We start from the raw sequence: 21626 nt of genomic DNA, 5'->3' as shown, positions 1-21626 counted from the left end.
CCCGCCAAGCTTGGTTGAATGCCACCTCTCTAGTGCAGCCTCCAACTTCAGGACATTTTTTAAATGTATTATAATAACATATATATATATATATATATATATATATATATATATATGATTTATATAGCGCCGACAGGTTACACAGCGCTTTATATATATATATATATATATATATAGATATATATATATATATGTTACATTTTCCTGAAAATTAATAATTTTAAAAGGATTAAACTACATTTTTTTTAAAATCAAAGCAGGCTCTAAAGGATCCCAAGAATAATGTTGGGATCAAGCCAAGATGCTTGACTGGCAGATAACTCAACTTCTCAGCGCATTACCAAGAGCCAGAGTCAGCCAGTCCTCGGCCTTGGGGCTCCAGTGAGTGCTGGAGGGGCATTACAGAAAGCGATGCCAGACAGTCACCTCTCTCTGCTCAGAGCAGGCCAGCGATCAGCTGTCATTTGATCACTCAGTTCTTAGCCATAGGGGGGGCAGCTGCAGCATTACAGCAATGCTGCAGCCAAAGAGGTGAGTATGTATAGTATGTTTGTTTTTTTGATTGCCAAACTTCTCCGTTATGCTCTATAGCATAGATTTTAGCTTAGCAGGTAAAGTTACCCTGTGTTGAATGGTATATAATACTTACAGTAGCTTAATGATCCACTTCACTTTTGCAGCTGGTACAGTAGTGTCTTATAAATTGCTTTAATTTATTCAAGTTATGCTCGATATACTATAATATAGGGTCCATTTACTAAAGTCAAAAAAGGGCTGTTCACTGTGCAAGGGAATTTACCCAAGAGCTTAGTGAATGTGGTGAAATTTCACTCTTCATAATTTGCTCAATCACATGCAACCCCCCCCCCCCCCCCCCCCATACACACACACACACACACACTCACTATTTTTTGCTTGCACAAAATTAGATGAAGGTAAGTCATAGTTTTTTTTTTTTTTTACTTCTGTCACTAAGTTATGGTCTATATCGCCTTGCAAAATGCAAATATACTTGCAAAATGTACAGCCTGTTTGTCTTTAATAAAGCAACCCCTTGTATGTTACCTTTCATCGTATTGGTTACATATGCATCCACTCTTTTTGGGCCAGGGTGCAGCAGTTAGCAGTGATTATCCCTAAAATCTGGGACCTAGTAGCAAAAAAGTAGTTAATGTGGGGTACAAAAAGGAGGGAGGGGGTGGGGTTTCTGACACATAATGTTAATATGGTTTTTAAGCAGTATTGTAGCTTTCAAAAGATTAAAATGCATGCCAGTTTCACTTTAAGCAAGCTGAGACTACAATACATGCATTAACCAAATGAAGCCACTAGATGGCAGCAAAGCAATATTTTTTGAGTTTAGGCCTTCTAAAAGCATCCACAGGAAGAACATAAGGTTGGGCTTGATACTGAAATTTAAGATTATCCTTTCAAAAGCAGACAGCCTGGACATTTGCAGTAATACACATGTTGTATGGAGAAATCTGATTTTGTATGTTTCCTAAAAAGTCTGATGGAATACTCAGGCTTCAATTCCCTTAAAGGTGCAAAAATGTGCTCTTAAAGAAAAACAAAAACATGCTTGATTTTAAATGTGCATTCCCACCTGATTCCATTTGCGTGGGTTCACACTTTTGAATGCTGAAATGCCAGAAAGTGTACAAAATCAAATGATAACAGAGAGGAGACAGTTTTTCCAAGGGGATTGTTGCTCTTTGATGCAGCTAGAAAAGAATACTTAAAAAAAAAAAAATATTCTAAAGCAGTTTTAAAGTTTGTTTGCTTAAAGACCTAAAATATATGTACCTATTGCATAGTCCACCCTGTTCAGCTTGGACTTCATCAAATAAACCCCCGCAAAAAAAATAATACATAGGATATTTAAAAAAAAAAGTAGTGCCAAAACTCTTTCGGCCAAATGCTGCCCAATGCTCACTGGCTCTCTGCTCACTGAAGACCGAAAAATGGTCTTTGATCACTCGCAGTCTAAGGCTGACCATACACTATACAATTTTCTTATTCAATTTCCTTTAGATTTACCTTCAACTATGTAGTGGAAGGGCCTGTCTGATTGCATACAGATTAAAAGCATTTAGATTTGACCTTATATTATATAGTTTTGGTAAATCTAAAGTAAAGTTGAACAAGAAAATTGTATAGTGTATGGCCAGCCTTAGAGGCAGCAGGGGACAGCTGCAACATTGGACCAATGCTAAACCCACCTAGATGTGTTTTTCTTTTATTTTTTATTCCAAACCTCTTTTTAATGCCTAATTAAAGCTGAACTCTTGGTGGTAGGGACTATGCTGAAATACCTCTTTTATTCCCTCCACCCCCTACAGCTGCCACTCTCCTCCATTTCTGGTATGTGGGCTGGCCCTTGATGTTTTCATGATCAATGTGGGACTGCTGGTCTTACAGGGTATGTAGTGATGCTGGAGACAACATGAGTGCACACCCAGTTCTGGACCAGTGGGGTGAAAGCCAACTGGAACAAAGAATAAGGTTAGTAATTCAGCTTATTCATTACAACCTGGCCTGAACAGGCATTTTAAGGAGAAGTATTATTATTTTTTTTTTTTTTAGAAATGATCATGCTGCATCAGTCCCCCGTTGGCTCAAAGACTGAGAACCGAGCGATCAAACACTGCTGATCGCTCAGTTCTCAGTTCAACAAGAGCAGAGAGCTGGTGACTGACTCTCTGCTCTGCCCCACCCCCCACACTCAGTGGAGAGCTGGGCTGTGGAGGTGTCGGGAGCGATTGGCTTGGGCTCTCAGTGTCTTGGTGGGAGGCTGAGCCAAGTGCCGTTCCAGAGTTCTGGGTGGATCCCGACCAAGGCGACCATATGTTCACAATCTTTCCCCAATCTTGTCTGGCTCTAGGATGTCAGCTGACAGCCCGCTGTTGGCTGAAAATGGGTCACAACAGTGCAGAATGAACTGCACTCCTGTGATCGACAGGAAAGGTACAACCAAATGAGCTTTGGCTGCCCTTCTCCTTTAATACATACTGTGCAGGAGGAAGGGGCACTATGTACCCCTTTTTTTTTTTTTGGCGTTCAGCTCTAATCTTATAGTGAATTTGTGTTAGAAAACAGACAAAACCTACTAATGATCCAGCCTAAACAGCTAAATCTTATGTGTTTTTAGTGAAGAAAAAGATATGAAGAGGTTCTCAATTTCGTACTTTAATATTTTAAACTAACTGATAAATCAGCTGCAAAATGTACTTGACACGTATGTTTACTGAATCTCAAGCAAATTTTTTACCCTCTTCTGAAACAAGCCATTAAAGAATATGTCAACCCAGAATTTCATATTTCTGATATGTGCCTGCTGTGCCGTGTTCTTGTATGAAAAAATGTCCAGTTATCTTTGTTTTGCTTCCTGGTGTTCCTGCCAGTCCCTCTGCTTTCTTATTTTTTTTTAAAAAAAACTGACCACACTAGGCATGAGAGCACAGTGGGGTCAGTTCTCTAGCCATTCTCTAATGGTGCAGGAAACTCAGCCTGTTCTCCTCCAATGATCAGACTTCTGCTGACATGCCTCCCCCTTCTCTTGTGCACAGCCACTCACTGGGAAGAGGGGAGAGAGAAGACAGGGGACACAGGACCTTTTTTTAGAAACTTTTATTGTTTTATTCCAGGTTTTTTAGAACATAGCGAGGGGTAAATGACACAGCACAAGCACTGTGCTGTCTATCATGCTTGAAAGGATCAGGATATTTTTATTTTTTCTTAAGGATTACAACCACTTTAAGATTGTCATTATACAAACCGTAAATAAATAAGACATCCCCTAAAAATAAGCCGTAGTGTGTTTTTTTGGAGCCAAAATTAATATAAGACCCTTTTCCTGACAGACTCCATGGCAGCATACGTTCGGGTAGGCTCCGCCTCCTCTCCTACCTCATAGGACCCCACTCCCATAAATCTTTGCTCCCTTTCAGCATCAGTGTTCTTTTTTCGTCCTCCTCATACATATGTCTGATGTTCCTACATATCTGGTCCTGTATATCGGTGGCAGACTGAGTTTTGGAGTCTCCGATAAGCCCTGGCTTAAGGGCCTGGATAAGCCCTGGCTCTTAGCGGGGTATGGAGGGGGCAATGGAAGAGACCCTTAGCTGGAGCTATGTGGTTTGGCCGAGAGAGCCCTGCTGCTGCGGGTGGCCCTTTATTGCCTGAAGGCACAAGCCGGTGTTGCGTCTCCGGGACTCGGTTATGCTATCGGAGGGTGGTAAGCCCTTATATGGGACCATTTCTTTTTCCTCATTGTTATGCTTATCTTTCGTTTTTAGTACTTTTTCTTTTGCTATGCTCGTGTTATCGCTCAGGTTTCGTTAGTTCTATGGCTTAGTACTTACTTATGGTGCTTCTTGGCCGCCGCCATGGTCTTTGCCGCTACTTCCGGGTTGTTCGGCACTTCTGGGCATGCGCAGTACGCTCCGAGTATCGGAGTCGTCGCGCATGCGCAGTGGTGCGGTCTGACGTCATGCGCGGTTGCGCAATACGGCGGGTCACGGCCTGGCGGTCTATTTAAACTTAGGATTAGACCGGAGCTGGCGGGAAGGTCGGCATATCGGTAGCCTCCCCCAGACTCCGGTCCTGTAGTCAAGGTAAGAAGGTTCCATCCTCTGGGGGTCTTGCTTCTGGGTAGATGGGTCTGATGTTATGTCCTCTTCCTATCAGGATTCCTATCTCTAACTAGTGCACCACTGAGTTTATTGGAGCAATGGACTCATCGCCGGCCCCTAGTGGCCAGCCTGCTCTTTCTAGGTATGTGCTGGTTTTATCAGCTTTAATGTCTGTTTTTCTTTCATCTTTCTTATGGCTTGTTGTATATGTCTGTCTCAGCTCTCTTAGGTCTGATCAACAGCCCCGCACACGCAGCGAAGACAGTCATGCAAATACTCAACACCAGCGCTCCTCATCTAAGTCTAAGCGCAGCTCCTCCCACAGCAGGGGACGTGAGCACCATTCCTCCTCGCACCATGGCAGCTCAGAACGCCCGCAGGGGAAAAAATGCTGGGGTTGCCGTACCCTGATACCAGACGGTTCCTCTTTGTGCAAACCCTGTTATACCCAAGCTACGGGTGAAAGGGAAAAAACGGACAAACATATTGAGGAGGTGGTACGCAGAGTTTTAAAGGACTCTCTTGCTGAATTACATAAGCCAAGCACTTCTGCAGGTCCGTCACGCTCTCCTGACAGAGATTTGTCGGTTCAGGATCCGTTTGAGTCCTCCCAACCCAGCCATACATCTATCCTCCCGTCTGAGTCCGATTCCGATTCGGATGACTCCGGTACTGGTTTTGAATTTGCCCTCGTGTCTCCGTTAGTTAAAGCGGTGAGAGAGGCCCTTGACTGGGAGGATCCTGCTGTCTCTTCTCCTAAGCAGAAGAAATATTTCAAGCAGTTATGCAAAGAGCGTTTAAATTTCCCATTTCTAGAGGAACTGGGAGACATAATGTCGGAAGAATGGAGCAAAGTGGAAAGGAAAAATTCCATGACCACTAAAGTAGCGAAGCTCTATCCTTTTAAACAGGATAAGGTGAAATACTTGGAGTCATCCCCTAGTGTGGACGCAGCAGTGATGCGTCTGGCGAAACACGTCACTCTCCCAATGGAGGATACAGCATCATTTAGAGATCCTTTGGATCGGAGGATTGACGCTGATCTTAAGTGAGCATACCTATCGGCCGGCATGGCCTGTAAACCAGCAATGGCTTTGGCTACAATTTCCAAGGCTATGGAGGTTTGGGTTAATGCCCTTGAAGATACTCTTGGAGGAGTTTCGGAGGAAGTGCTCCAAAGTTCTCCTATACAGGAGCTGAATATGGTCGCGGGCTTCTTGGGGGAGGCTTCCCTAGATACTATTCGCCTTTTGGCCCGGGTTATGCTGGCCTCTGTTACGGCAAAACGTGCCCTTTGGCTTCGGCCTTGGGTTGCCGATGCTGCCTCTAAACAGGCTTGGTGTAGGATTCCCTTTGAGGGGTCTTCCCTCTTTGGGAATAAACTAGATGCAGCAATAACCCGGGCCACGGGTGGAAAATCTGGGTTCCTTCCCCAGGACAAACGCCCAAACAATCAGAAACGCTCTTTTCCAAGGAGGCAAAACGCTAATCGTTCTAGGGAAGCGCGCAGCTACAAACCAGGTAAATCCTATGGGAGAAGCTGGAAGTCAAGACAGTCCTCCTTCCAGAAAGGCCCCAAGGGCTCTTCGTCCGGTGACCGGGAGGTCACCAAATCCTTTTGAGGTTGGTCCCGTCCAGTCTGTTCCGGTAGGGGCCAGGTTGCTCCAATTTCGGAACGTCTGGGCGGCCTCGATCCAGGATCCCTGGGTTCTGAATGTTGTGTCGCAAGGGCACTCTTGGACGTTCAACAACGTTCCCAAACCCAGGTTCGTCGCAACTTCCCTTCCTCCTGCAGCAGAAAAGAAGAAGGTTCTTCTCAGTTATGTAGATACCCTACTGGATCAACGAGCTGTCGTACTAGTTCCCGAAGAGGAAAGGGGTCAAGGAGTATATTCGCCTCTTTTTCTTGTCCAGAAAAAGAACGGCACTTGGCGACCGGTAATAGATCTAACTTATCTCAACAGATCGATACGTCGAGAGAGATTCAAGATGGAGTCCCTAATTACAATACAGCACTCGGTTCTCCCAGGAGATTGGTTGGCATCAATAGACCTAAAAGATGCGTACTTCCACGTTCCTGTGGCAAAAGAATATCATCAGTTTCTCCGATTTGCTGTCAATCATGTCCACATGCAATTTACATGTCTTCCCTTTGGGCTCTCGACTTCGCCTCGCACCTTCTCCAAGACGCTATTGGCAATCGTGGCTCTCATCAGAACCAGAGGTATCAGATTACATCATTACCTGGACGATCTCCTTCTTCTGTCCCAGGACAGGTCCCAGCTACTGCTACATCTGGAGCAGGTGATTCATACTCTTCAAGAGTTCGGGTGGATTCTCAATCTGGAGAAGAGCCATCTGGTGCCCACGCAGTCCCTGGTCTTTCTCGGAGCACTGTTCAATACGGTGAATTGCACCATATCTCTACCAGAAGAGAAAATTCCAGTGGTCCAGAGCAGAGTGGCTCTCGCCCTCACTGCCTCCCAGCTCACTGCTCGTCAGTGTCTAAAGGTGGTAGGGACTTTAGTGGCTACCTCACCCATGGTGAAGTGGGCTATGTGGAGGCTGAGACCCTTTCAGAAGGGGTTTACTAACACCATTCATGAAGGGGTGTCTTCCTTGGTGGCTACGCCGTGCAAATCTAACCAACTGTCACTCAATTGCTCCAGTTTCGTGGGTGACGATAACCTCCGACGCCAGCAGTACCGGCTGGGGAGCTCACTGCCGGTCAGAAGTGGCACAGGGCAGGTGGAATTTCGCCAGTCATGGAGTGGTGTCCAACATCCTAGAGCTACGAGCCGCCTTCAAAGCCCTCCAGGCTTTTCACCATCTGACTCAAGGGGCCTCAGTGTTACTCAGGATGGACAACACCACGGCAGTGGCATACGTCAAGAGGCAAGGTGGAACCCGCAGCATGTCTCTACTCCAGGAGACAGATCCAATTATGTCTTGGGCCCAGCAACACCTGGCCAACCTCTCTGCGGTCTTTGTCCCGGGGATATTGAATACGCAAGCAGACTTCCTGTCCAGATTCCTGTTGGACAACAACGAATGGTCCCTCCATCAGGAGGTGTTCAATTGGGTTCCGTCTCTAGGAGTCTCACCGGAGGTGGATCTTTTTGCGAGTCCACACAACAAAAAACTTCAGAAGTATTACACGAGGTTCAGGGATCCTCGAGCCTTTGGGGTGGATGCCCTCACGGACAGGTGGAACTTCCAAGTTGCCTATGCCTTTCCACCGGTGCCAATAGTACTCCAATTCCTTCGGAGACTGAAGATGGAAGTAGTAGAGGTCATAGCGATAGTTCCCTTCTGGCCCAACAGGCCTTGGTTTCCTCTGCTGTCCCTTCTCAGCTTCAGGGATCCGATCCCTCTGCCTCTCAGGCCAGACCTTCTATCGCAGGGGCCTACTCTACATCCGTGCCCTGCGCGTCTACACCTCAAGGTCTGGTTCTTGAGAGGGAGAGGCTGGAGGCCCTCGGATGTCCAGAAGAGGTGATTCCCACTCTTATGAGCTCGAGGAGGGCTAGCACCAACAGAGTGTATGAGAGAATCTGGGCAAGGTTTCTGAGTCATCAAGCCCAGGATTTGGGTCCAGCAGGGGCACCTACCATCCAGCAAGTATTGAGTTTTCTAGTCTGGTTTAGATCTGTCCCTCTCGGTCTCTTCTCTCCGGGTGCAAGTTTCTGCCATCTCAGCTTTCACCGGAATTCAGTGGGCAAGACATCAACTGATCCAACAGTTTTTTAAGGGCGCAGTCAGGCTCAGGCCTCAGAGAAAACCTAGATTCCCGAAATGGGATCTTCCATTGGTCCTGGACTTCTTTGCTTCGAAAGAGGTTGCTTCCATGTCCATCAGGGAGCTTACGTTGAAGACGGTATTTCTGGTGGCTATCACCTCTGCCAAGAGGGTCTCAGAGATACACAATTTGGGCTGCAAAGAGCCTTTTCTGACCTTTTTTCAGGACAGGGTGGTCCTAATCCCTATGTTGGGGTCAAACCCTAAAGTTACATCTGTCTTCCACGAAAATTCTGAGATAGTTTCTGCTCACCTTCAGAACAAGTGAAGAATCCTTAGTCCATCCTTTAGATGTGGGAGACACTCTGAGTCAATACTTAGAGGCCACATCCTCCTTCCGGCAATCGGATTTCCTGTTTGTTCTTCTCCATGGGAATAAGAAAGGTACACGTGCTTCTTCAAGAGCGGTGGCTGCATGGATTGTCCAGGCTATACAATGGGCATATAGAGCAAAAGGCTTGGCTCCTCCAGAGGCGATTACGGCTCATTCTACCAGAAGCATTGCTACATCCTGGGCAGTTTCTAAACACGTCGCGCCTGATGTGATCTGCAAAGCAGCCGCTTGGTCATCTGTGAATACCTTCCTTACACATTACTGTGTTGAACCTGCTGCTTTATCTTCAGTTAACTTTGGCGTTCAAGTTTTGTCAGTTGACAGTGCCAATTAAAGTTTTCTTTGTTCAGCATCTTCCCACCCGGGAGTGTATAGCGAGTTATTTCCCGAACGTATGCTGCCATGGAGTCTGTCAGGAAAACGGAAAATTGATATCAAATACTTACCGTAATTTTCCTTTCCTGATGGACTCCATGGCAGCAGGAGTCCCCTCCCAATTCCTGAGTAGGCTAGTTACAGAACACTGATGCTGAAAGGGAGCAAAGATTTATGGGAGTGGGGTCCTATGAGGTAGGAGAGGAGGCGGAGCCTACCCGAACGTATGCTGCCATGGAGTCCATCAGGAAAGGAAAATTACGGTAAGTATTTGATATCAATTTTCCGTTATCTTATATTTCGAGGAGACATGGTATCTTTTTTTGCATATTTCTGTTCAGCTGTTTATGTAGTAGTAGACTTTTAAACAAAAATTTGTACAAACATTTATACCAAAATTTGTACAAAATTCCCAGTTCATTCAAGAAAATTTTTGTCATCCTGATCATTCAAGTTTTCTCATTAGAAAATTAACTAACTATTAGAACATTGAAAGAATATTCCTAAAATAAAAAAATTCAAACAACATTCCACTTGTGTATAGTCAGCTTTGGGGGCGATTGTGGGGTGGTCCTGGGGGCGCGCGTGCCCACCCACCATTGGGGAAGCTGATCCACGGGGCCAGCGGCCGTGATTGCCGCCGGGCACCTGTGATCGTTCCCCATGGAGACAGAACAGCGGTCTGCTGTTGTAAACGCTGAAGACCGTTGTTCTTTCAGCTGTAAACACAGAGCTCCTGTGTGTCCTTCCATTTAGGAACACAGGTCTCTGTATTAATTTCACAAGCCCATCCCCCCACAGTTAAAAAACACCCCTGATGCTCACATTTAACATTTTGATCGCCCCTGGATTAACCCCTTCCCTGCCAGTGTCATTAGTACTTAGTAAAGCAAGGTCAATAAAGACAGGGATGAGCGAGTTTGGGGTGGAGGTACTTGACAGGCCTGAACAGTCCTGACCTCAACCCGAAAGAACACCTTTGGGATGAATGAGAGTGGAGACTGCGAGTTAGGCCTTCTCATCCCACATCAGTGCCTGATCTCAGGAATTTTCTTCTGGAAGAATGGTCAAAAATCCCCATAGACACATTCTTAAACCTTGTGGACAGCCTTCCCAGAAGAATTGAAGCTGCAAAGGGTGGGCCATCTCAATATTGAACCGGACTAAGACTGGATTGCAATTAAACTTCATGTGCATTTAAATGCAGGTGTCCCAATACTTTTGGGAGTGTATATAGATTGTAATCTCTTTTGAGCAGGGCCCTCCTAACCCTCTTGTATTTTATTGTATTGTAACTGCACTATAAAATCCTGCTAAAACTGTTGCCACTATATAAATCCTGCAGATTAATAATAATAATAATAATAATATTATATTTATAAGTGATAGTAACAGCGCTTGCCCTCACAGTCATATAAAGATATACTGACAATAACAATTATATAAAAAGTATTACATAAAGTGTTCATGTGCAAAAAAAATAATTGACATCAATAAAGTGCTCAAGAGTTCCAAAAAAAAATCTCATAAAGTTATTGATCAGAGTGTTAAAAGTGCTTCAAAGGATCCAAAATGTGCTAAGGTGCTTCAAGTAAAAAAGTGCTGAGGTGCTTCAAGACAGATCATGCGGAGCAGGGTGCCTCACTCCCCTCCTGTATCCCCACTCCCCAGAAATGATGGACCCACAGTTATTTCAGTCTGGGGGTCAATAGGGATGATCGAATGGTTCGGGTCGACCATCGGTTCGACCCGAACATTGGGTGTTCGAAATTCGTCCGAATTCCGAAATTTTTGCGGTTAAAGTTCGGAATTCGGTCACCAGAACTGCCCAAAATGCAATGGGACAGGAACTGGGCTTTAAAAGCCTGTGATTGGCTTAGAAACATCAGTAAAAGCCAATGAGGGGGCAGGAGTCTGCTAGGAACATGATTGGAGTGACTACGGGGTCCAGAGGCCAATCAGGAGTGAATACACCTCCCAGTATATAACATAGCCCCGCCTAACCTCTAGCACTGTAATACAGAGGCTTTTGAAGAGAGTGGAAGCATTTGTGTTTCTCCTGCTGCTTGTAAAGCTCCAGTGTCATTTTGCAATTATCTTCTGCTGTATGGAGCTGTTCTTTTCGTGTGAGGAAAGGGATATGCAGTGTAGTTAGGGTACTATATACCACTATAGTTAGATTCAATAATCTAGTTTTTGTAGGGCTATTTTTAAGTGTCAGGGTTCCGTCTAGTGAGCACGTTGCACTGCTGATATATCTACAGCAGGTATACGTGCTTGCTAGTCAGCTATTGTGCAAAATACCACAACCCCTTACAGGAAGCACATGGTGACCCCACTCTGCCATGTCAGGGTGACCGGAGTTTAGGGTGACCTGACTCTGCCATGCCAGGGTGACCCCACTCTGTCATGTCAGGGTGACCGGAGTTTAGGGTGACCTGGCTCTGCCATGCCAGAGTGACCCCACTCTGTCATGTCAGGGTGACCGGAGTTTAGGGTGACCTGACTCTGCCATGCCAGGGTGACCCCACTCTGTCATGTCAGGGTGACCGGAGTTTAGGGTGACCTGGCTCTGCCATGCCAGGGTGACCCCACTCTGCCATGTCAGGGTGACCGTAGTTTAGGGTGACCTGACTCTGCCATGCCAGGGTGACCCCACTCTGCCATTACAGGGTGACCATAGTTTAGGGTGACGTGACTCTGATAAAGCCTCAGTGACAACTATACATAAATTAAAATTCATCACAAAAAAAACAGATTATCTTTCTTAGAATTTCAGTAGCGCAGGGATGGTGTTACCCTCCTTTCATAAAGTGCAAATAAATTAAGTGCATAAATTGCATAAATAATCCAAAACATCCAACTAAGCAAGAACAGAGTCCTTCAAAAGTCTTTGTTTATGTAGTGCATTTATTTTCACTTTATGAAAGGAGGGTAACACCATCCCTGCGCTACTGAAATTCTAAGAAAAATAATCCGTTTTTTTTTCTGGTTCTGGACATGCTACAGAGCTGAAACTTTAAAGGTACACTTTTTAGAGCCCCCAGACACTAAATCCAAAGAAATTACATTTTTTTTTCAATAATTTTTTCAATAATTGCCTCTCTATCAAAAACAACAATTTTTAAGAACTTTTTTTTGCCTGATTCATAGTCCCTGGGGCATGACCCAGAACCCTATTTATTAGGTTTTAGGGCTTCAAAATTGTGTTTTTTGTTCCACATGACGTCTTGAAGCACCTCAGCACTTTTTTACTTGAAGCAGCTTTGCACATTTTTCGGGTTCTTTGAAGCACTTTTAGCACTTTGATCAGTTACTTTATTAGATTTTTTTGAAAACTTGAGAACTTTATTCATGTGTATGAATTTTCTTTACACATGAACACTTTATTTAATAATTTGTATATGATTGTTATTGTCAGTATATAATAATAATAATAATAATATATTTCAAATAAATTTCCTCACACCACAGTGAAATGCACTGCAATCTTCTCAGACATTTTTCATTTGGTACACAGGTAAGTACAAACATAACAGTTTCGAACAACCCTACTCATCATCAGGTGATGTGTATTTAACAAAATGAAAGCCCAAATTAACCACTTCCGGACCGCCTGCCTCAGTTTTACTGCGGCATGCAGCCCCTCCTGCGCAAACCAACGTAGGTCTACGTCGGTCGCGCGCCTGCAGCTAGGGGGGAGTGCGCACCGCCGCCGGCGCGCTCCCACCCCCACTCTTCAGCGGGGACTCCGATGCACGGGGCAGGCGACTCTTATTGCCGCCTGCCACCTGCGATTGCTCCCCACTGAGAGAGAAAAACGGTCAGCTGTTGTAAATACAGCTGACCGTTCTTCTATCTGGAATTATCATAGAGTGCCTGTGATCCTTCTATGTAGGATCACAGGTCTCTATGATTGTTTCAAAAGCCCCGCCCCCATACAGTTAGACTCACTCCCCTAGGCTCACATTTAACTCCTTGATCACCCACACTGTTAACCCTTTCCCTGCCAGTGTCATTATCACAGTAACAGTGCATATTTTTAGCACTGATTACTGTAGTAATGTCACTGGTCCCCCCCCAAAAGTGTCAAAAATGTCAGTTAGGGGTCTGATTTGTCCGCCGCAATGTCGTAGTCCCGCAAAAAATCGCAGATCGCCGCCATTACTAGTAAAAAAAAAAAAAATGACATAAATCTTTCCCGTAGTTAGTAGACGCGATAACTTTTGCGCAGACCAATCAAAATACGCTTATTGCAATTTTTTTTACCAAAAATATGTAACAGAAAACAAATTGGCCTAAAATGTTAAAAAATTTTGATTTTTTAATTTTTTTTGGAATGTTATATAGCAGAAAATGAAAACGATTGTTTTTTTTTTTTTTTCAGAATTGTCACTCTTTTTTTGTTTATAGCGCAAAAAATAAAAATCGCACAGGTGATCAAATACCACCAAAAGAAAGCTCTATTTGTGGGAAACAAAGGACATTATTATTTTATTAATATTATTTGGGTATAACTGCGCAATTATCCGTTAAAATAACGCAATGCCAAATCGCAAAAAATGGCCTGGTCATTACGGGGGGCAAATCCTTCCGGTCCAGAAGTAGTTAAAAAGCTCCAGAAACTAAAGAGAAGACCGACTTAGTGCTACCCACTGTGAGATACAACTTGATATTCATGTTTCTAAATACCAATTCAATACAATATGTACAGCCAAAACAAACTGACACGAGGTATCATCAAACCATTGGTAACAAAGTCCATATCTAAAAAGAAGCATACAGTCTTTATACTGGTAAAGCAGAGCTGTAAGATTGCTGGAATCACTCACCGGAAAACTGTCTGATGATTCTTAAAATAAAAAAAACATTAATTAAAGGTGTTACAAAACAAAGATTGTAATCTCGATTGAGACCACCTGAGGGTAATGACACTTGTTTATGGATCCAACATTTTGTCTCCACCTCTCTTGTAAATGGGTACATCATGTAAAGCCAAAAATTAGAGATCGATCTCTGAATTTCCAAATTCGGCAATATAGACAGTATATATATTTATATATTACGTCAGGGCTCAAAATTTAAAGTCCTGAGCTACTAGTCAGGCCTTAAGGGTTACTCGCCACGAGTTGCTCCACCCAACCCCTACCCTGCCCTGCCCCTAATTCCGCCCCCCATAAATGATCTCATAAAATAAGAAATAAAAATATAAATATTAATAACAACTTTATCAGTGCCCATCAGTGCATCCTCATCAGTGCCCATCAATGCAGCCTATCAGTGCCCATCAGTGCAGCATGATCAGTAAAGCTTATCAGTGCCGCCTCATCAGTGCCTATCAGTGAAACCTCACCAGTGCCAATCAGTGCAGCCTCACCAGTGCCCATCAGTGCAGCTTCATAAGTGTAGCCTGATCAGTCCCCATGAATGCAGCCTCACCAGTGCTCTTTAATGCAGCCGAAATAGTGCCCTTCAATGCAGCCTCACCAGTGCCAATGAATGCAACCTCACCTGTGCCCATCAATGCAGCCTCATCAGTGCCCCTCAATGCCCCCTCACCAGTGCTCATGAATGCAGCCTCACCAGTGCCCATCAATGCAACCTCACCTGTGCCCATCCATGCAGCCTGGTCAGTGCCCATCAATGCAGCCTCATCTGTGCCCATCAATGCAGCCTCCCCTTTGCCCATCAATGCAGCCTCACCTGTGCCCATCAATGCAGCCTCACCTGTGCCCATAAGTGCAGCCTCCCCAGTGTCCATCAATGCAACCTCACCTATGCTCATCAATGAAGCCTGATAACTGCCCATTAACACAGCCTCATTTGTACCCATCGATGCAGCCTGATCAGTGCCCATCAATGCAGCCTCATTTGTTTCCATTGATGCTTCCTCTCCAGTGCCCATGAATGCAGTCTTACCAGTGTCCATCAATGCAACCTCACCTGGGCCCATCAATGCAGCTTGATCAGTGCCCATCAATGCCGCCTCACCTGTGCACATTAATGTAGCCTAACATGTGCTTTTCAATGCAGCCCCACCTGTGCCTGTCTATTCAGCCTTACCTGTGCCCATCAATGCAGCCTCATCTGTGCCCCTTAATGCAGCCTGATCAGTGCAGGGGAAGAGAGGAGAGGAAGCGGAAAGCCGGCCGGATCATCACAGAGTGGGGATCGCCTGCTGTAACAGCTTTCATTTGAATTGCCGGGTGCACGCCACCACACACATCCTCCTGGATCAGCTCATATGATAGACGTCACATGTCCCAACATTGGACCGGTGTTTTGTCTATCAAAGGAGGCGGGCCAGGAGAAGGGACTGGGTGTGATGGCGAGCGCCCGGAAATTCAAATGGAAGCTGTTACAGCGGGGCGATCCCCGCTCTGTGAGGATCCAGCGGGATTTCTTCTTCCTCTCCTCTCTCTTCCCCTGGGCAATCACTGGGAGAATGGCTCCAGAGGCAGCCCCACACTCACCCTCAATCATTTTCCACTCACAAAATGCGAACAGGCGCGTGGAAAATATGAGGGCTGTATTACATACTACTTCATATGCACCGACAGAAATGTTATAGTAGATAAGTATGTTAAAAAAAATGCTTTCTGATCAAAATGTATCTGAAAGATCAGATATTATAGTGAACCTCACAGACAAGGGTTGTTTACTTATCATCCTTGATATGTCATTCTATGAAGTTGAGCTCTTTCAAGAATTGCAAGAGTATATGCATTAGATACAATGGTTTTGTTGGACATGAAATTAATTTGGTCAGCTGTGATGTCACTGTTCTTTAGACATGTTGATGGTATCAATGCTTGTAACTTGTTGCACATAAGCATCTAAATATTCTCCTGATCTCATAAAGAGTGAGTGTACCCCATTTATAATGGGCCTTTTCAGAGGTTTAAGTTGATCCTTATGTACTTTAAGTATGTAATTTATTACCGGGACCTTTGGCACTACTGGTACATGGTATCACAGCTCCCTCTTATTCATAATACTCCTATTTTTACCTTTTTACATAGGCTTTTAACTGCTTCTTATATGCCTTTGTGGGGTTTCCAGATAATAGAGGACCAGATTTGTCTCTAATATTAATCAGAGAGAGCACAAAATAACGCAGTTTATATCATGCAACAGCTTCTATCTAACCTGTATACTGGAGTGCCTGTGCTGGCTGCAGCATGTGGTGAGGATCACAAAGAAGCTCTCTACGGGGGGCGTGGCCAAGCAGCGAATGTAGCCAGACGTGCGCAGCTCTCGCTCCGCCGGAGATCCTGCTCAATCTTCTTGACGGACACCCGATCCGACCACGATCTTACCCGGAATAACAGCTCTGACACCTCCTGCACGCCCGGATGCCTCGGTGAGTCTTCCCATCTTGCTGCCCAATGTCTAAGGGGCAGAAGACCGGCCGTCCGGCTCCAGAGTCCCAGACCCAAGATGGTGCCCAGCCGCAGGGTGGCGCGCTCGGAAGGAGAGCTACAGGGATGCAGCCATGACATTTTTTAATAAGCCTACCACTAAATCCACTCCTGTGGCGGCGGCCACCCTTACCACCTCTCCTGCCTCTCACTCTGATGATGACACAGCCCCACTCAGGGATTTTTCTGCTCAGCTCACTGACTGGGATACTGCGGGCCATCTTCCACCCCCCTCCCCTGTACAAGCTCCTGAGCCTACCCTGAGAGACATTATGACAGCGGTCACAGCCTGTAATACCTCCATTGCTGCACTCACAGTGGAATTGAAGGGGGTCAAATCTGAGATTTCGTTTCTCCGGCATTATATGCAAACCTCAGGGAGCGCCCCTCGGCTGTGGAGGGTAGGGTGAGCTCTATTGAGGATGATACGCTCCCTCTCCAGGGGGAGGTCAAACATACTGTGCTCCTGGCTGCACAGCAGGTCGCCAGGCTGGAAGATCTGGAGAACAGGATGAGGCGCAATAATGTTCGAGCTATTGGCATACCGGAGCGGGCTGAGGGTAAAAATCCTGTCCGTTTTATTGAAAATTGGTTGACTGATACTTTTGGGCAGGACGCCTTCACTCCCATGTTTTCGGTAGAAAGGGCGCATCTAGTTCCCATGCGTCCTCTCCCCCCGGGAGCACCTCCCCGCACTTTCATTTTTAAACTGCTTAACTATAAAGACAGGGATGTCATCCTGACCAAAGCCCGGGGCCTGCAAGACAAGCTGGTGGTGGATAATTCTAAAGTCTCCCTATTCCCAGATTACTCGGTGGAGGTGCAGAGGCAGAGAGCGAAGTTTGGGGAGGTGAAACGGAGGCTGAGAGAGCTAAATCTACAATATGCCATGCTATATCCTTCCAAGCTTAGAGTGGTGACTCGGGATGGCGTGAAGTTTTTCGATAGTCCTGCGGCCGCAGCACAATGGCTGGAAGTGGAGGGTCGGGCCCAGCGACCTGGCCTGTCTCCAAGACGAGGAGATCCCTAACTCCTGTATTCCTCTTTGACTTTGTTTGTCTGCTGGTTGAGTTTAGGATCGGGTGCCCCCTGAGGCTCCTATACCCGAGCGGGGGTTGCTCTACATGAACGGACTACCCTCATTACCAGTTACTTGGTTCTTGTGTTCTTATTGCAAGCTGCTCCTGTGGAGACTGCTGAGTCAGCTGTGTCTCCCACCGTTTTCCCCCCTTATGGGTCCTGGTTGGACGAACTTTGGAGGTAACCGCTTCCCACCGAACACGTTTGGAGGTGGGCAAGTTGTGGATCCCCGACCTTCTGTGTTTGGATGCCCCTTGAAGACTTTGTTTTTCCTGTGTTCTGGTTTTTCTATCCCCCCTTTTTCCACTGGAGTTTTCTTCTACGATCCGGCTCTTCCCTTGAGTACCCCCGAGGACAGATGGTGCTCCTCCTGCAAGTGCTGGGACCTGGGACTGTCCCTCATTGCCACAGAAGTCTTGAGTTCCTTCTCCCCCTGCAGTGCCCGTTGGCCCCATGACGGAGTGATGGGGTGCCTTGTCCCTCTTTGCCTTGAACTCCTTCCCTATGCCCTATGTTGCCTAAACTGCTATGGCTGACACTTTGACAGTTGTTTCCTGGAATGTTCGTGGACTGAATAATCCGTTGAAGAGGACTGCTGTGCTTCGGAACCTGAAAAGATTGCAAGCCGATGTGGTATGCCTGCAGGAGACTCATTTGTCCCCTGACCCTCCCCCCAGTCTTGCTCCTACTCTGTATAGCTACCAGTACCACTCCACCCTTTCCACTTATTCGAGAGGAGTATGTATCCTGGTGCGGAAGGGGGTTCGTTTTAATTGCTCTTCTAGTTATATGGACCCAGAGGGCAGATATGTGATATTGTTATGTAATGTTGGGGGGTTGACCTGTGTGATAATTTCATTTTATATCCCACCTCCGTTTTCAGCTGGAGTGATTGCCTTGCTGGTGGAGCGGATTGCTGGCCTTCCGGCGGTCCCTCTGTTGGGGATCAGTGATTTTAATACCATCTTAGACCCAAATTTAGACAGGTTCTCCCCTCACTCTGGTCCCCCGCCACCGGCTGGCACGAGTTCTACCTTTGCTCGGCTGGTGGGGGAGCTGGGATTGACGGATGTCTGGAGGTTGGGTTGTCCAGGGGACCGGGTGTACTCCTGCTACTCGGCCGCGTGGACGGGCCTTTCACGTATTGATATGGGGTTCGGTAATGCGGCCCTGCTGCCTCTTGTGGTCGGAGCTGAGTATGGTCCGAGACTGGTCTCGGTCTCGGATCATGCTCCACTTCAGATCAGATTGTCTCTCCCGACTAGGTCGGGGAGACCTCTATGGAAGCGGAACCCCTTTTGGTTGACACTCATCCCTTGCCCTGACCCTATAACTACTCTGTTAACCTCCTTTTTTGCGACCAATTTGAATACATCTGAACTGGGGGTGGTTTGGGATGCTGCGAAGGCCTTTTTGCGAGGCCAATTTAGTTACCTGATCTCTGAGATTAAGACTTCTACTAAACAATGGAAGACTACTGTGATGGCTGAGGTAACGAGGACAGAGGCGGCGTATGTGAATTGCCCCTCTGATGACACCCAGCGTTCTTGGTTGGCAGCTCAATCCCTTTCTAAACGGTTCTTTTTCCAGCAGAGACATTTTGAGGAAGGGGAGAGTACGGGTCATATGTTGGCCATGCTGGTGCGTTCCCAGCAACCGGCCGCGTTTATTTCAGAGCTACGGGATCCTTCGGGTGCCCGGTGGAGTACCACCCCGGAGATCTCTAGGGCTCTCCGGGAGTTTTACTCAGACCTGTACTCTTCTAAGGTGTCCCCCGCCCCCCAGGTGGTGGAGGACTTCTTGGATACCTGTGACTAGGGATGATTGAACGGTTCGGGTCGACCATCGGTTCGACCCGAACATTGACTGTTCGAGGTTCGGCCGAATTCCGAACTTTTGGCTGAAAAAGTTCGGAATTTGGCAACCAGAACCGACCAAAATGCAATGGGACAGGGACTGGGCTTTAAAAGCCTGTGATTGGACCAGAACCATCAGTAAAAGCCAATTGAGGGGGCAGGAGAATGCTAGGAATGTGACTGGAGTGACTAGGGGGTCCAGAGGCCAATCATTAGTGAATACGCCCCCAGTATATAAGATAGCCCCCGCCAAATCTCTACCATTTTAATACAGGGCTGTGGAAGAGAGTGGAAGCAGTTCTGTTACTTCAAAGTGTCATTTAGCAATTATTAGTGTGAGGAAAGGGATATCTAGTCTAGTTAGGGTACTATTTTCCACTATAGTTAGATTTAATAATCTAGTTTCTGTAGGGAAAGTGTTAAGTGTAAGGGGACCATAGTGTAGTGTAGGGTTAACTGACTCTGACTGCTATGGCAGGATGACAAAACCCTTCCATGTCAGGGTGACCGCCATAGAGAAAAGATTGTTTCTCTTAGAACACTTATAGAACCGGATAGTGGCTTCGCCCCTGTCACCCTGCTTTTTGCTGCAGGCGTTTATAGGGCTTTTTTGAGGACATGTTTGGAGTCAGGCATGTCATCTGAACTTCTGTGTAGGGGTATATTTACACACACACATGTATGAATATATACACATACACATATATAGGTGTGAAAGTAGCAGAAACCTATGCTTGCGCTAAAGAAATAATTAACACCCATATGGCTTCTCTGCTATAACACCTATATGTGTGTATGTGTATTTTTTTGGGCATTTTTTGGGCGTCTTTGGAGGCAGGCAAAATATCTAAAATTCTGTATAGGGGTATATATACACACACACTTATATGTATTTATACAAATACACATATATAGGTGTTATAGCAGAGAAGCCATATGGGTGTTAATTATTTCATTAGCGCAAGCATAGGTTTCTGCTACTTTCACACCTATATATGTGTATGTGTATATATACATACATGTGTGTGTGTATATATTCCCCTACACAGAAGTACAGTTGTTATGCCTGCCTCCAAAGACGCCCAAAAAATGCCAAAAAAAATGCCAGCTACAAAAACGCCCAGGTGTGTTTTTGCAGCAGGCGTTTTTTTTGGGCATTTTTTGGGGGTCTTTGGAGGCAGGCAAAACATCTGAAATTCTGTATAGGGGTATATATACACACACACTTATATGTATTTATACACATACACACATATAGGTGTTATAGCAGAGAAGCCATATGGGTGTTAATTATTTCATTAGCGCAAGCATAGGTTTCTGCTACTTTCACACCTATATATGTGTATGTGTATATATACATACATGTGTGTGTGTGTATATATACCCCTACACAGAAGTTCTGATGTTATGCCTGCCTCCAAAGACCCCCAAAAAATGCCCAAAAAAACGCCTGCAAGGTGTGAAAATAGCGGAGCCACTATCCTGTTCTATTGCAATTCTAATACAAACAAACTTTTTTTTCTGGTTCTGGACATGCTACAGAGCTGAAACTTCACAGGTACACTTTTTAGACCCCCCAGACACTAAATCCAAATAAATCTAATTTTTTTTTTCAATAATTATTTTCAATCATTGGCTCTCTATCAAAAATGACAATCTTTAAGAACTTTTTTGTGTGATTACTAGTCCCTGGGGCATGACCCAGAACCCTAGGCACTTTTTAGGGGCATTTATTGGGTTTTAGGGCTTCAAAATTGTGTTTTTTGATTACCGAAGTTTGGGTCCCATTGATTTCAATGGGGTTCTGAAATCCGAGCCGAACTTTTGGGAAGTTTGGGTGTTCTGGTCGAACAGAACTTTTGAAAAGTTCGATCATCCCTACCTGTACTTGCCTGTGCTCTCTGCTCAGGAGGCGGGGGACCTGGGTTCCCCCCTGACTGAGGACGAGCTACTTTTGGCCCTGAAAGCTGCTCCGCGGGGAAAGTCTCTGGGGGTGGACGGCTTGCCATCTGAGGTATATGGGCGCTATTCTGCGCAATTAGTTCCTGTCCTGCTACAAGTATTTAACGACGCTTTGCAGAAAGGCTCTTTGCCCGACTCTATGGGTGAGGCTATTATAGTCCTGATC

The sequence above is a fragment of the Pelophylax lessonae genome (assembly GCF_965119305.1).
Source record: "Pelophylax lessonae genome assembly, chromosome: 1".
Classification (NCBI taxonomy): Eukaryota; Metazoa; Chordata; class Amphibia; order Anura; family Ranidae; genus Pelophylax; species Pelophylax lessonae.
This window is presented reverse-complemented; position numbering follows the sequence as displayed.